The sequence below is a fragment of the Cryptomeria japonica genome, chromosome 1 (assembly GCF_030272615.1).
Source record: "Cryptomeria japonica chromosome 1, Sugi_1.0, whole genome shotgun sequence".
Lineage (NCBI taxonomy): Eukaryota > Viridiplantae > Streptophyta > Pinopsida > Cupressales > Cupressaceae > Cryptomeria > Cryptomeria japonica.
The window spans coordinates 560282140-560298869 of record NC_081405.1 but is presented as its reverse complement, the minus strand read 5'-3'; the positions used below and the strand labels follow the sequence as shown (position 1 = coordinate 560298869).

General features: G+C 34.5%; 1 long non-coding RNA gene across 4 annotated transcripts in view; it reads left to right on the top strand.

Annotated features, from left to right (window-relative positions):
- LOC131071832 (uncharacterized) overlaps nucleotides 1–16730 on the top strand; it is a 77230-nt gene that overhangs the window by 37698 nt on the left and 22802 nt on the right. Inside the window, exon 3 of one of the 4 annotated variants that reach the window (XR_009372356.1) lies at nucleotides 10782–10969. The exons of the other annotated variants lie outside the window; for them this stretch is intronic. This is a non-coding gene — a long non-coding RNA (uncharacterized LOC131071832). The remainder of the gene's footprint in view (nucleotides 1–10781; nucleotides 10970–16730) is intronic. 4 annotated transcript variants of the gene reach the window in all.

Below are 16730 nucleotides of genomic sequence, written 5' to 3'. Positions count from 1 at the left end.
AAATTGATAATTATAAGTAACTCTCACAACATAAACTCCTTCATTTGTCTCCACTCCTTCATAACCCCAACTTGGCAGAAAGTGAGACCAAGGTAAGATGGATAGGCGTTGGGCTAGATCGTAGAGCATGCCTCTAATTAAAAAAAAATATCTTCTTAAATGTTTTACGAATATTTCAAATTGATAATTATAAATAACCCTCGCAACTTAAGCCCTTTATTTTGCCTCAACTCCTTACCAACCTCAACTTCATAGTAAGTAAAACCAAGGTAAGACGAACATGCGTTAGTTTGGGTCGTGGAAAATCTTCTAATTTAAAAAAATATAAGCCCACTTCTAATTTTGAAAAATGATTTATAAATATTTCAAATCGATAATTATAAATAACCCTTGCAACATAAGCCCCCTTCCTTCATCTCAACTCCATTCCTAACCCCAACTTGGCGTTAAATAAGACCAAAGTAGGGTGGACATGCATTAGGCTGAGTCGTGGGGAATGCCTCTAGTTAAAAAAAAACAAATATTTCAAATCGATAATTATAAACAACCCTCGCAACATAAGACCCCTTCTTTCATCTCAACTCCTTCCTGGCCCCAACTTGGCAGTAGGTAAGACCAAGGTAAGACAGATAGACGTTGGATTGGCTCGTGGGGAATGCCTCTAATTTAAAAAAAAACATAAACCTCCTTCTTAAATATTTTATGAATATTTTAAATCGATAATTATAAATAACCCTCACAACATAAGCCCCTTTCTTCGTCTCAACTCTTTCTTGACCCCAACTTGACAGTAAGTAAGACCAAGGTAAGACAGACGGGCATTGGCCTGGGTCATGGGGAATATAATATTGCAAGGATAAGCAATAATGTGTCAATAGGATTAGGACACTTGTATATCCAAACTTTGATAAGCAAAGGGCCCAAAGATCAAACTCAACTTGTAGATGATAACGAAATAGAGGGAAAGATATTGACAAAACTCTAACAAAGTTGACTAGTTTTGAAAAATACATAAACTCTCTTCCTAAAATTTTTTATGAATATTTAAAATCGATAATTATAAATAAGCCTCGCAACAAAATCCCCCTTCCTCTGTCTCAACTTCTGCCTGACCCCAACTTGGCAGTAAGTAAGACCAAGGTAAGGCAGATAGACGTCGTACTGGGTCGTGGGGAATGCCTCTAATTTTGAAAAAAAACTTAAACCCCCTTCCTAAATATTTTATGAATATCTCAAATCGATAATTATAAATAACACTTGCAACATAAACCCTTCCTTCATCTCAAGTCCTTCTTGACTCCAACTTGGCAGTAAGTAAGACCAAGGTAAGACAGACGGACATTGGGTTGAGTCATGAGGAATGCTTTTAGTTTTGAAGAATGCATAAGCTTTCTTCCTAAAAATTTTATGAATATTTCAAATCAATAATTATAAATAAGCCTTGCAACATAAACCTCTTTCTTTCGTCTCAACTCCTTCCTGACCTCAATTTGGTAGTAAGTAAGACCAAAGTAAGTTAGACAGACATTGGATTGGATAGTGGATAATACTTCTAAATTTGAAAAAACATAAGCGCCATTTGTTAAATGTTTTATGAATATTTTAAATCGATCATTATAAATACCCCGCCTCCCCACCCCCCTTATTCGTCTTAACTCCTTACTGACTCCAACTTGGCAGTAAGTAAGACCAAGATAAGATAAACAGACATTGAGCTGGATCGTGGATAATATTTTTACTTTTGAAAAAAACATAAAGCCTTTCTTAAATGTTTTATGAATATTCCAAATCGATAATTATAAATAACCCTCGCAACATAAGCCTTCTTCCTTCGTCTCAACTTCTTCCTTACCCTTAGTTGACTTTAAATAAGATCAAGGTAAAGCGGACAAGTGTTGAGCTAAGTCGTGAGGAATACCTCTAATTAAAAAAAAAAACATAAAACCCCTCCTTAAATGTTTTATGAATATTTCAAATTTATAATTATAAATAACCTTCGCAACATAAGCCTCAATCATTCGCCTCGACTATTTCCTGACCCCAACTTGACAGAAAGTAAGATTAAGATAAGGCAGATAGGCGTTGGGCTGGATTGTGGAGAATGCCTCTAATTAAAAAAAAAACACACAATCTTCTTTAAATGTTTTAAAAATATTTCAAATTGATAATTATAAATAACATTCGCAACTTAAACCCCTACTTTTGCCTTAACTCCTTACTAACCTCAACTTCACATTAAATAAAATAAAGGTAAGACAGACATGCGTTGGGTTGGGTCGTGGAAAATCTTTTAATTTAAAAAAAAAAATATAAGTCCACTTCTAATTTTGAAAAATGATTTATGAATATTTCAAATCGATAATTATAAATAACCCTCGCAATATAAGCCCCCTTCCTTTACCTCAACTCCTTCTTGACCCCAACTTGACATTAAGTAAGACTAAAGTAAGGCGGACATGCGTTGGGTTGGGTTGTGGAGAATGTCTTTAATTAAAAATAAATAAATATTTCAAATCGATAATTATAAATAACTCTCGCAACATAAGTCCCCTTCCTTCATCTCAACTCCTTCCTGACCGCAACTTGGCAGTAAGTAAGATCAATGTAAGGCAGATAGACATTGGACCCGGTCGTGAGAAATGTCTCTAATTTTGAAAAAAATATAAACCCCCTTTCTAAATATTTTATGAATATTTCAAATCGATAATTATAAATAACCCTCGCATCATAAGCCCCTTCCTTCATCTCGACTCTTTCTTGACCCCAACTTGACAGTAAGTAAGAACAAGGTAAGGCAGACGGTTGTTGGGCTGAGTCGTGGGGAATGCTTCTAGTTTTGAAAAATACAAAAACTCTCTTCCTAAATTTTTTATGAATATTTCAAATCGATAATTATAAATAAGTCTTGCAACATAAACCCTTTTCTTTCGCTTCAACTCTTTCCTAACCCCAACTTGGTAGTAAGTAAGATCAAGGTAAGTTGGACAAACGTTGGGCTGGGTAGTGGAGAATGCCTTTAATTTTGAAAAAACATAAACCTCATTCTTAAATGTTTTATGAATATTTTAAATCGATAATTATAAATAACCCTCCCCCTTTCTTCGCCTCAACTCCTTACTGACCTCAATTTGACAGTAAATAAGACCAAGGTAAGGGAGACAGATGTTGAGCTGAGTCGTGGGCAATGCTTCTAATTTTGAAAAAAACATAAGACCCTTCTTAAATTCTTTATGAATATTTCAAATCGATAATTATAAATAACCCTCGCAACATAAGCCCCCTTCCTTCGCCTCAACTCCTTTCTGAACCCAACTTGGCATTAAATAAGACCAAGGTTAGACAGACAGACGTTGGGCTGAGTCGTGGAGAATGCCTCTAATTTAAAAAAGAACATAAAAACTCTCCCTACATATTTTATGAATATTTCAAATTGATAATTATAAATAACCCTCACAACATAAACCCCTTCATTCGCCTCAACTCTTTCTTAACCCCAACTTGCTAGAAAGTAAGACCAAGGTAAGCCAGATAGACGGTGGGTTGGGTCGTGTGGAATGTCTCTAATTAAAAAGAAAAAACATAAGCCTCTTTAAATGTTTTACAAATATTCCAAATTGATAATTATAAATAACCTTCACAACTTAAGCCCCTTCTTTTGCCTCAACTCTTTACTGACCTCAACTTCACAGTAAGTAAGACCAAGGTAAGGCAGACATGCATTGGGTTGGGTTGTGGGAAATCTTCTAACTTAAAAAAAAAAAGTCCACTTCTAATTTTGAAAAAGAATGTTTGAATATTTCAAATCGATAATTATAAATAACCCTCGCAACATAAGCCCCCTTCTTTTACTTCAACTCTTATTGAACCTACTTTTTTTTAAAAACTACTATTTCAAATCGATAATTATAAATAACCCTCGCAACATAAGCCCCCTTCCATCATCTCAAGTCCTTCCTGACCTCAACTTGACAGTAAGTAAGACCAAAGTAAGACAGATAGACGTTGGACTGGATCATGGGAAATGTCTCTAATTTTGAAAATATTTTATGAATATTTCAAATCGATAATTATAAATAACCTTCGCAACATAAACCCCCTTTCTTCATCTCAACTCCTTCTTGACCCCAACTTGGCAGTAAGTAAGACTAAGGTAAGGCAGACAGGCGTTGGGCTGGGTCATGGGGAATGCTTCTAGTTTTGAAAAATACATAAGCTCTCTTCTTTAATTTTTTATGAATATTTCAAATCGATAATTATAAATAAGTCTTGCACCCTATGCCCATTTTTTTCGCCTCAACTCCTTCCTGACCCCAACTTGACAATAAGACCAAGGTAAGTTGGACAAGCGTTGAGCTGGATAGTGAATAATGCCTATAATTTTGAAAAAACATAAGCCCATTCTTAAATGTTTTATGAATATTTTAAATCGATAATTATAAATAACCCTTCCCCCTTATTCGCCTCAACTCCTTACTAAACCCAACTTGGTCATAAGTAAGGCCAAGGTAAGGCAGACAAGCGTTGAGCTGGGTCATGGGGAATGCTTCTAATTTTGAAAAAAATATAAGACCTTTCCTAAATCATTTATGAATATTTCAAATCGATAATTATAAATAACCTTTGCAACATAAGCCTCGTTCCTTCGCCTCAACTATTTTCTTACCCTAACTTGACATTAAGTAAGACCAAGGTAAGACAGATAGACGTTGGGTTGGGTCGTGGAGAATGCCTCTAATTTAAAGAAAAATATAAACCCCTCCCTAAATGTTTTATGAATATTTCAAATTGATAATTATTAATAATCCTTGCAACATAAACCCCTTTCATTCGCCTCAACTCCTTCCTCACCCCAACTTGGTAGAAAGTAAGACTAAGGTAAGGCGGATAGGCATTGGGCTGAGTCGTGGGGAATGTCTTTAATTAAAAAAAAAAGAAGCCTCCTTAAATGCTTTACGAATATTTCAAATTGATAATTATAAATAATCCTCGCAACTTAAGCCTCTTCTTTTGCCTCAACTCGTTACTGACCTCAACTTTACAGTAAGTAAGATCAAGGTAAGGTGACATGCATTGGGTTGGGTCATGGGAAATCTTTTAGTTTAAAAAAAAAGCATAAGCCCACTTTTAATTTTGAAAAATGATTTATGAATATTTAATATCGATAATTATAAATAACCTTCACATCATAAGCCCCCTTCTTTCATTTCAACTCCTTGTTGACCCCAACTTGACATTAAGTAAGACCAAAGTAAGACGGACATGCATTGAGCTAGGTCGTGGCGAATGCTTCTAATTGAGAAAAAAAAAATATTTCAAATCGAATTATAAATAATCCTCGCAACATAAGCCCTCTTCCTTCGCCTCAATTCTTTCCTGACCCAACTTGGCAGTAAGTAAGACCAAGGGAATACAGATAGACGTTGGGCTAGATCGTGGGGAATGCCTCTAATTTTTAAAAAAATATAAGCCCCCTTCCTAAATGTTTTATGAATGAATGCCTCTAATTTAAAAAAGAAACATAAGACCCCCATTAAATATTTTATGAATATTTCAAGTCGATAATTATAAATAACCTTCGCAATATAAGCTCTTTTATTTCGTCTCAACTCCTTCCCGACCTCAACTTGACAATAAGTAAGACCAAAGTAAGACAAATAGACGTTGGGCTAGGTCGTGCAGAATGTCTCTAATTAAAAAATATATATAAGCCCCATTCCTAAATGTTTTATGAATATTTCAAATTAATAATTATAAATAACCTGACAACATAAGCCCCTTCCTTCGCCTCAACTCCTTATTGATTCCAACTTGGCAGTAAATAAGACCAAGGTAAGGTGGACAGACGTTGGGCTAGGTCGTGGGGAATGCTTCTAATTTTGAAAAAAAAAAACATAAACTCTCTTCTTAAATGTTTTATGAATGTTTCAAATCGATAATTATAAATAACCCTCACAAAATAAGCCCCCTTCTTTCGCATCAATTCATTCCTGACTCCAACTTGCAGTAAGAAAGACCAAGGTAAGACAAACATATGTTGGGCTAATAATCAGGAATGCCTCTAATTTAAAAAAATATATAAGCCCCCTTTTTAAATGTTTTATGAATATTTTAAATTGATAATTATATATAACCCTCGCAAACTAAGTCTGTTTTCTTTGCTTCAAATTCTTCCTGACCCCTACTTGGTAGTAAGTAAGACCAAGGTAAGGTAGACAAACATTGTGTTGGGTCGTGGGAAATGCTTCTAATTTAAAAATATATATAAAAACTTTTCCTAAATGTTTTATGAATATTTCAAATCAATAATTATAAATAACCCTCGCAACATAAGCCCCTTTCTTCCCCCTCAACTCCTTCCTGACTCCAACTTAGCAGTAAGTAAGACCAAGGTAAGGCAAACAAACATTCGATTGAGTCGTGATGAATGCCTCTAATTTAAAAAAAAATATAAGCCCCCTTACTAAATGTTTTATAAATATTTTAAATCGATAATAATAAATAACTATTGCAACATAAACCCCTTCTTTCGTCTGAACTTCTTCTTGACCCCAACTGGCAGTAAGTAAAAAATATAAGTCTCATTTCTAAATATTTTATGAATATTTCAAATCGATGATTATAAATAACCCTCGCAATGTAAGCCCCCTTCCTTCCTCTCAACTCTTTCCGGACCCCAACTTGGCAGTAAGTAAGACCAAGGTAAAGTGGACATGTGTTGGGCTAGGTAGTGGATAATGCCTCTAATTTAAAAAAAAATATGAGCCCCATTTTTAAATATTTTATTAATATTTTAAATCAATAATTATAAATAACCTTCACAACATAAGCCCCCTTCTTCCCCCTCAACTCCTTCCTGACCCAAACTTGGCAGTAAGTAAGACCAAGGTAAGGTGGACATGTGTTGGGCTAGGTAGTGGATAATGCCTCTAATTTAAAAAAAAATATGAGCCCCATTTTTAAATATTTTATTAATATTTTAAATCGATAATTATAAATAACCCTCACAACATAAGCCCCCTTCTTCCCCCTCAACTCCTTCCTGACCCCAACTTGGCAGTAAGTAAGACCAAGGTAAGACGGATAAACGTTGGGCTGAGTCGTGGGGAATACCTCTAATTTAAAATAAAATATAAACTCCTTTCCTAAATGTTTTATAAATATTTCAAATAGATAATAATAAATAATTATCACAACATAAACCCCTTCTTTTATCTGAACTCATTCCTAACCCCAGCTTGGCAGTAAGTAAAAAATATAAACCTCATTCCTAAATGTTTTATGAATATTACAAATCGATAATTATAAATAACTCTCACAACATAAGCCCTCTTCTTTCGTCTCAACTCCCTCCTAACCCCAACTTGACAGTAAGTAAGACCAAGGTAAGGTGGACATGCGTTGGGCTGAATAGTGGATAATGCCTCTAATTTAGAAAAAAACATAAGTCCCATTTTTAAATGTTTTATGAATATTTTAAATCGATAATTATAAATAACCCTCGCAACAAAATTCTTCTTTCCTTCACCTCAACTCTTTCTTGATCCCAACTTGATATTAAGTAAGATCAAGATAAGGCAGACATGTGTTGGGTTGAGTCACGGAGAATGCCTCTAATTGAAAAAAAAAACAAAAAAAACATAAGACTTCTCCCTAAATAATTTATGAATATTTCAAATTGAAAATTATAAATAACCCTCACAACATAAGCCCCCTTCCTTCACCTCAACTCCTTCCTAACCCCAACTTGACATTAATTAAAACCAAGCTAAGGTGGACAGACATTGGGTTGGATCGTGATGAATGCCTCTAATTTAAAAAATAACATAAGACCCATTTCTAAATGTTTTATGAATATTTCAAATCAATAATTATAAATAACTCCCACAACATAAGCCCCTTTCTTTCGTCTCAACTCCTTCATGACCCCAATTTGGCAGTAAGTAAGACCAAAGTAAGACGGATAGACGTTGGGCCGAGTCGTGGGGAATGCCTCTAATTAAAAGAAAAACCCTTCCTAAATATTTTATGAATATTTCAAATTGATAATTATAAATAACCCTCGCAACATAAGCCCCTTCCTTTGCCTCAACTCCTTATTGACCCCAACTTGACAGGAAGTAAGACTAAGGTAAGGTCGATAGACGTTGGGCTGGGTCGTGGAGAATGCCTCTAATTTAAAAAAAAAAAAACATAAGCCCTCTTCCTAAAAATTTTATGAATATTTCAAATCGATAATTATAAATAACCTTCGTAATATAAGCCCCCTTTCCTTCGCCTCAATTCTTTCCTAACCCAACTTGCGGTAAGTAAGACCAAGGTAAGATGAACATGCGTTGGGTTGGTCATCAAGAATGTCTTTAATTTAAAGAAAAAAAAGTTTTCTTCCTAAATATTTTATGAATATTTCAAATCAATAATTATAAGTAAATCTCGTAACATAAGTCCCCTTCCTTCACTTCAAATCTTTCGTGACTCCAACTTGGGAGTAAGTAAGACCAAGGTAAGACATATAAGCATTGGGCTAGGTCGTGGGGAATCCCTCTAATTAAAAAAATAAAATAAACCCCCTTCTTAAATATTTTATGAATATTTAAAATCAATGATTATAATTAGCCTTTGCAACATAAGCTTCCTTCTTCCCCCTCAACTCTTTGTTGACCCCAACTTGGTAGTAAGTAAGACCAATGTAAGATGGGCAGGCGTTGGGCTGGGTCGTAGGGAATGCTTCTAATTTTAAAAAAAGTATAAGCCCCCTTCCTAAATTTTTTATGAATATTTCAAATCGGTAATAATAAATAACCATCACAACATAAGCCCCTTATTTCCTCAGAACTCCTTCTTGACCCCAACTTGGTAGTAAGTAAAAAATATAAGTCTCACTCCTAAATGTTTTATGAATATTTTAAATCGATAATTATAAATAACCCTCACAACATAAGCCCCTTCCTTCGCCTCAACTCCTTTTTGACCCCAACTTGGTAGTAAGTAATGTTGGAGGTCCCACAGATACTGAGAGGGGGGGTGAATCAGTATCAGACCGGTAATAATTATTTCTTAAGTTAAAACATGCATAACATAACATAACAGTGTACCGATATGCAAGAAATAAAGTAATAAACAGAATCAAGAACATCTACATGAAAAGTACACCATAACACAAGATGTTTAACGAGGAAACCCGGTGTGGGAAAAACCTCAGTGGGATTTGTGACCCACAATATTCACTCACTGGCCAATAAAAGAATATTACTTACAATAGGGGCCTACACATGCAGGAAGGCCAACTGCCTAGAGCTCACTATTCAATGGAAAGTCACACTGACTTACAATAAGGATTATACTAATCCAATAACTTGTACTGCTTTACAATAACATCTTCAATGCCAGATTCAGTGCCAGTTCCTGCTCTGTTCTTTACATATACCCTTGACCTATATTTTGCACATTAGGTATGCCTAATAATTTTCTTTATGCTCCTTCCTTCACTTCTACAAATGTCTACAATGATCTCCTTTATATATAAGAGTCATTTTACAATTTGCCAAGTCGGCTTACAATAATAAACAAAATATTACATAACAAAAATCTTGTCGGCTTTTGTGCCGGTATACATTTTTTCTTCTGTGCCGATACCGGTGTAGAGTGATCTGTTGATGCCGATGCACTATCTTGTTGGTGTAATGCTTTGCTGGTATAATGTCTTGCCGGTGCCATAGGATTGCAAGGTTGCCTGTGTAATGCTTTGTCGGTATGATGTCTTGTCGGTGCCATAGGATTGCAAGGTTCCCTGTGTAATGCTTTACCAGTATGATGTCTTGCCGATGCCATAGGATTGCAAGGCTGCCATCAATGACAAAACTTTCAATCACATACAATGTCTTATTGAAGTGTGCATATGTCAACAATCTCCCTCTTTGGCATTGATGGCAACATTTATGAGAAATTTCAAAAAGTATCCAAAAATGCGTAGTCCAAAAATGTTACCAAAAATGTTTACCAAAAATGTGAGAGCTCCCCCTGAGCATATGATTCCTGTGTTTTGAATTTTCTCATCCCACTACTCCCCCTTTGGCATCAATGACAAAGGTTGTCAAGATGTCAGTAGAGTTTGTAGGTTCATCTATCCATATCCTCAACCTTGTAGTTGGGTAGTTATTATCTGAAAAAGATCTCCCAAAATTAAGTTTATACTATCCATTAACTTCTTACTGTCTTTTATTGTTGTCTCAGTTATTTTTACTATACTAGTGAGATGTTGCAAATGCTCTACCGGTGTTTTGCTTCCTTGTGTTAATGCCTCTGAAATTTCCTTCCACAGAGATGCTAAATAGTCCAATCTTGGACTCAGTTTAGATCTCAAATGCTTTGCCTTGTTTATTATTCTCTCTTTCTCTTTTTCCAATTTGAGCAATTCTTCCTCAAAATTTGCTATCTTCTCTTCAAAAACTGATAATGAATCAAGTGAGTTTACAAAATTATCTGCAAGCTTATTTATCTCATTCTGTGTCATGCTTATTTTCTTGTCAATATCTACAGTCAAAAAGTTTGTTTTACATGTATCTTTATACATATTTTTGTATTCTTTCAACAAACTACATAATTCTGGTAGAAGTGTGTCAAAATCTCTGTTACATTTCTTTATTTCCTCATCAAAGAATTTCTGATTCTCTTTCTCTACCTTATCCTTTACTGATTCTTTCTTTATTTTCTCAATGTTTTCAGAAATATATTTACACAATGTATCCAATTGTCCTAAAGAATCTTTATTATCTATGTTACAGTTTGGAGCTATTACCTTCAAAATTGGTATAGAATCATCAATTACCTTATAAGCCTGTGAGCTGTAGTCAGTTATATTCTTGATGGAGTCAAGTAATACCTCAGTCACATTTGTTGACTTGAATGTGGATGATGATCCAATAATCTGAGTGCCGGTGGAAGTGACCATGCTTGTATTGACTTCTGACAGGTCAGTTTGTGTCTGCATTTCTTTTAGCACTGGTTTTCCTACTTCACTACTTATCGGTGGCACTGATTCCTTATGTATATGTTGTTCCGGAGCCTTTAGCTCTATTGGTTTCTCTGTAAGTTGTGTTGTCTCTATCTGTGCCTCAGATTCTACCTTTTTCTCTATATTTTCTTCTGGTTTCTCTGTTTCCCCTGCTACCGGAGGCTCATTAGCCATATCTAATTTGTCAGATGTATCTTTATCTACTATTATGTTGATTTTTTGAGTATCAACATTTACAGTATATAGGACTTCAGAATTAGGATTGCTATCATCTACATCCATACTTTTTGTTGCCGGTTGATTTTCAGTAGTTGTAATTTTCACTGGTGGGGTAGGTTGTCTTTAACTTTTATGCTTGGTGGTGCACCAATTTTGCCTTTCCCCTTGTCCCTATCTTTCTGATATACCTTTATAGGTTTAGGGTTCCTGTATTCTTCTTGTTTTTCTTTGTCAACCAGGAATATATCCCAACCATTTTCTGTTTCCTCTGTGACTTCATTGACTCTTCCTACCATTAATGAAATATGCCGTTGGGCAGTAGAGAATATTGACTGGTTTGCTTGAGCAATCAAATCATCAATTTCCTTAGGAGAGTTTACCGGATATACAACAAGTAACTTCTCAATTTTTATTTTCTTGTCTAATTCTATCACTGCTTGCCTTCTGGCCTCAAGTCTTTTGAATAAATCATCAGGAATTTCATTTGCTACTTCCATCAAAATTTTTTTGTACATGTCCATATGCAGTATCACACTGATCTCAACTTGCTCTTTCTCATCAGTAGTTAGAGTATCATAAATTTTCTCTATGTTTTTCAGTTTTCCTTCCTCTGTGATTTCATTTAACAATATATCAAAAGGTGTCAAGTCACTGTTTGTCCTTTTCTTTTTCTTTGGTGTTAGTTTCTTCTTGGATGTGGCGTTTCTAACTGGAGATCTCACTGCTTGTTGCTTTTGCCTTGTCCTTCTAGGTGAAGGAGTGGTTGTCGGTGAGGGATCTCTTTTTCTAAAAACTCTTTTAAAAGTTGCTGGCATGTCACCTTCTGAAGAAGTACCTACTGGTGATAGGTGAGTTTCAGGTTGTGGAGACGCCAAGTCATCCTTTGTTATGCCGGTTTTCTTTAGTACATCTTCCTTAATGGCCTTTGCTTGCCTGGATCCTTTCCTTACAAATGCCTCAAGCTTCTTTACTCTTTTCTTAGATTGTATTTGGCTTTCTATGGTCTCAGCACTACCAAATACTTCTTCTTTAGGTTCATTGGGGGCTTCCAGAAGTGCTTTGGCATATGTTTCAACTATGTGGTCATCTGTTTCATAGCCCATCTCGGTTACCCAAATTGTCCTTGGGATTACTGCTTCCATCCAGATTTCATCTTTCTTAATAACAAAGCATATGTCATCTTTGTATTTGTCTACTATTTTCTGAGATAACCTTATTCTTTACTTCATTTTGGTCTTCAATGCTTGGAAAAAGTCATGAATATTGTTCTCCTTATTCTCACCCATGTTATTGAACAGTTCTGTCAATTGCTTTCCTACTGGTATGTCATATCCAAGTCCTTTATAACCTATACCGGGAACCTGTTTTGTTATGTGTAGCATTAGGCATACTAACAGATTTCCAAATCTGAAAGTTCCTTTCTTGTCCTTCTTGATTTTTCCAAGGTTGTCAATCAGTTCATCCTTTAACCATTCACAGATGTCAATTTTAGCATTGTCTGTTACCATATCATAAGCACTCTTAATGCATAAACTTGAAAATGAGTTAAGTCTATTAGCATGAGTGGCCTTATAACCTAATATCATACTGATGAATCTCACATTGATATCTTTTACATCATTAACACTTAGAGATCTCTTATCGAATGTTGCACCAGTTAATTTTGTAACTAGGTCATTCGGAACCTTCTTGGTTTTATCTGGTCTCTTACTGGCAGTCGGTAACCTTGTGACAGCTTTCACAGCTTCCTTGGTGATCTTATGGATTGCATCTAACCAGAAAAATTCTCCATGAACTCTGCTTAAAACTATCCTAATCACATCCTTTGGAAATTCAGGAATGCTAAGGATTTCTGTGAATCCTAGGGTTTCAATAACCTTGTGTTCATCTTTAACATTGCTGGTATCATCACATATCATGATTTTATACATGGTTTTGATTTCCTCGTCTCCTAACTCTTCAATGTTGTAGTGGATGTACATTCTAGGGTCTTCAGCATATACAACTCCTTTAGGGATTTGAGAGAAAGCACCTAGGGTATCATCCTTCTTTGCTATCTCGGGGACTAACTGAAATATGGGCCTAGGTCTTTTGATTACTTCAACAACAGTAGGGTTTGCTATGTATTCAATTGCAGAGGTGGATGCCATGATTAAATACCTTTTTCTACCTTGGGTGGATGATTGCTTGGAGTGTACTTGCTTCTTGTTCGAAATGCCTTAGCTCGGAATCTTCGCGCTCTCTAAAAATTTGAAATCACGGTGAAATGAAATGGAGCCAAAACCTTATTTTTATAATGTCTTTTCACCATCTACCACATTTATTATATGCCGGTTAAGTATTCACTTAACATTGTCTGCCGGTAATAAGTAATTTTCAACTTCTTATCTCTAACCGAGGGAATAATTAGCACATGTGTCATTAGATTGCCAAACCCTCAAGGAAATTTTCTTCAATTAGATGAAGAACTTCCTGCTGGTGGAGCACTGCCCTGTCCTGTCGGTGAGGCATCACTTTGTCCTACCGGTGAAGCATTGGTTGGTTCTACCGATGGAGAAGTATTCCCAATATTTATATCAACTTTTCTAATCCATTGTTTTGAAAATTCTTGCTTAACCTCTTCAACTTTTTCTTTACCTTTCAAGCTAGCACTTTTGTTGTCTACCGGTGTACCTTTACTTCTACAAAATTTAGCAATATGCCCAATCTTGTTACATGCATAACAAGTTACATTATTCTTCTGAATAGCTTTCTCATAACCTATGCCGGTTTGTGTTCTACATTGATTTAATAAATATCCAAATCTTCCACAAACATAACATCTCACATTCATTCTACAGTTTTTAGAGTTGTGACCAACTTTGTTGCATTTTGAACATTGACTGGTGGGTGTATTGATATTTTGATAATTCCTAGATCTACATTTATTTGGTCTATGACCATACTTATTACAGTTAAAACATTTTCCATTGAATTTATAAGCATTAGGGTGTCTTACCGGTTTGCTGTGATCCTGAGTATTTGCAATATCGGAGCTTTCACCAACTTCAAAGCTAATTCCAGAAGTGTCACCTTTAGGTTTTTGATTCTTCAGCAAGGTACCAAGTTCCTCTGAGCTTTTCTTGAATTTTTCTTTGTGTTGATTTGTAGTTTCTAGTTCCCTTTCCAAGATTTCTTTTCGTCTCATCAGTTCATTTGAATCATTCTGAGTATGCATCAGATCTGTCTTCAACATGTCATTTTCATAGCTAAGTCTTGTGTTCTCATTTGCTGCATCACTCAGTCTTCTGGTCAATTCCTCTTCATTCTTCTTCCTGTCCTCAATCTCTTTGCAAAATCTCATAGTCATATCCTGCATTTCATTTTTTGTTGTCATGATCTCTTGTTTCAACTTGCTTATCATATCATTAAGTGATTCTTTTTCATCATTCTCATTTTGCAGTTTTTCACAAAGTTTTCTTCTCTTATTTCTTGCAACAGTAAAATTTTTTTGAAGTGCCTGAATGATATCCTGAGTTGCTCTTAAATCATCTTCTAATTTGATATTTTTCAATTTTTCTACATCATAGTCTGTATGAGCTCCTTCAAGTTTCTTCATCAGATTTTCCATCTTTACCGGTGTCAAGATCTTCCTCAAGCTATTAAGCTTCTGAAAATAGAGGACCAAGCTCTGATACCAATTGTTGGGGGTCCCACAGATACTGAGAGGGGGGGGTGAATCAGTATCTAACCGGTAATAATTATTTCTTAAGTTAAAACATGCAGAACATAATATAACAATGTACCGATATGCAAGAAATAAAGCAATAAACAGAATCAAGAACATCCACATGAAAAGTACACCATAACACAAGATATTTAATGAGGAAACTCGGTGTGGGAAAAACCTCAGTGGGATTTGTGACCCACAATATTCACGCACTGGACAATAAGAGAATATTACTTACAATAGGGGCATGGACATGCAAGAAGGCCAACTGCCTAGAGCTCACTACTCAATGGGAAGTCACACTGACTTACAATAAGGATTATACTAATCCAATAACTTGTACTGCTTTACAATAGCATCTTCAATGTCAGATTCAGTACCGGTTCCTGCTCTGTTATTTACATATACCCTTGACCTATATTTCGCACATTAGGTCTGCCTAATAATTTTAAAATAATGCACAAAGAAACATTTTTCACTATAAAAATATCATTTAGAAAACATAAGAATTTCACCATAATTATTTAAAAATGTATTTTGACTCAGAACATATTAACACTGTAAATAATTTTTATTATAAATAAAACAAAATATGTTGTGTCGTGTGTAGTATTGTGTGTATTTGTGTGTTGTGTTGTTTTGTGGTTGTCTTAGGTCAATTAGGGGAGGCCAAACAAGCTTCCACCTTCACGTGGTTGACCTTGTTAATAGAGAATGTTTGAAAAAATATTCTTGAAGCTAAGAGAATTTTGTGTAAATATATTCATTTAAAATAAATAATATTATATGCATGTTGAAACTCTCAAAGCAAAAAGAAATTATAGTCTTAATTATAATTAATTCGTTTATCATCATTAGTGTAAGAGTCTTATCTCAAACTCTAATAAGGATATACTAGTGGTATATATATATATATATATATATATATATATATATATATATATATATATATATATATATATATATATATATATATATAAAACATGATTATTTTGGTTATAACGTCTTAGCATATTGTTTCCCTATTGCCTTTGTGGCATATCACTATGTGTGCCTGTGATGTGTGAATAAATAATATTCTATATAATTCATATTATATGCATGTTGAAATTCTCAAAATAAATTTAAAAAATTATGAATTCAAAGGTGAAAATAAAAGTACATTTTAATTATTCATTATAGTTTGTCATAATTATTTCATTTATCATTAGGAGTGTAAAAACCTTCTCTCAAACATTAAAAACAACACACTAGTAATATAAAACATTATTTTTTTTTGTTGTGACATCTTAGCATATTGTTTTCCTACAACTTTTGTGGCATATCACTATGTGAACATGAGATGTATGCATGACTTAACCACTATGTGTACTTATGATGTGTGTAAATAAATTATATTTTATATAGTTCATATTATATGCATGTTGAAATTCTCAAAATAAAAAGAAATTATGATTTCAAAGGTGAAATAAATGTACATTTTAATTATTCTTAATACTCTTATAATACTTTCTTTTATCATTAGTAGTGTTCGAACCTTATCTCAAACACTAAAAAAGAACATATTAGTGATATAAAACATGATTTGTTTTGGTTATTTCATCTTAGTATATTGTTTTCCTATGGCTTTTATGGCATATCACTATGTGAACATGAGATATATGGATGACTTAACCACTATGTGTACCTATGATGTGTGTATGAGCTATCTTGTTTTAGTTTAGACAGATTTTTGCTAGCTGTAAAGAAGTGGTAGAAGTTAGGATCCACTAAATTAAACATTTAGCAAGT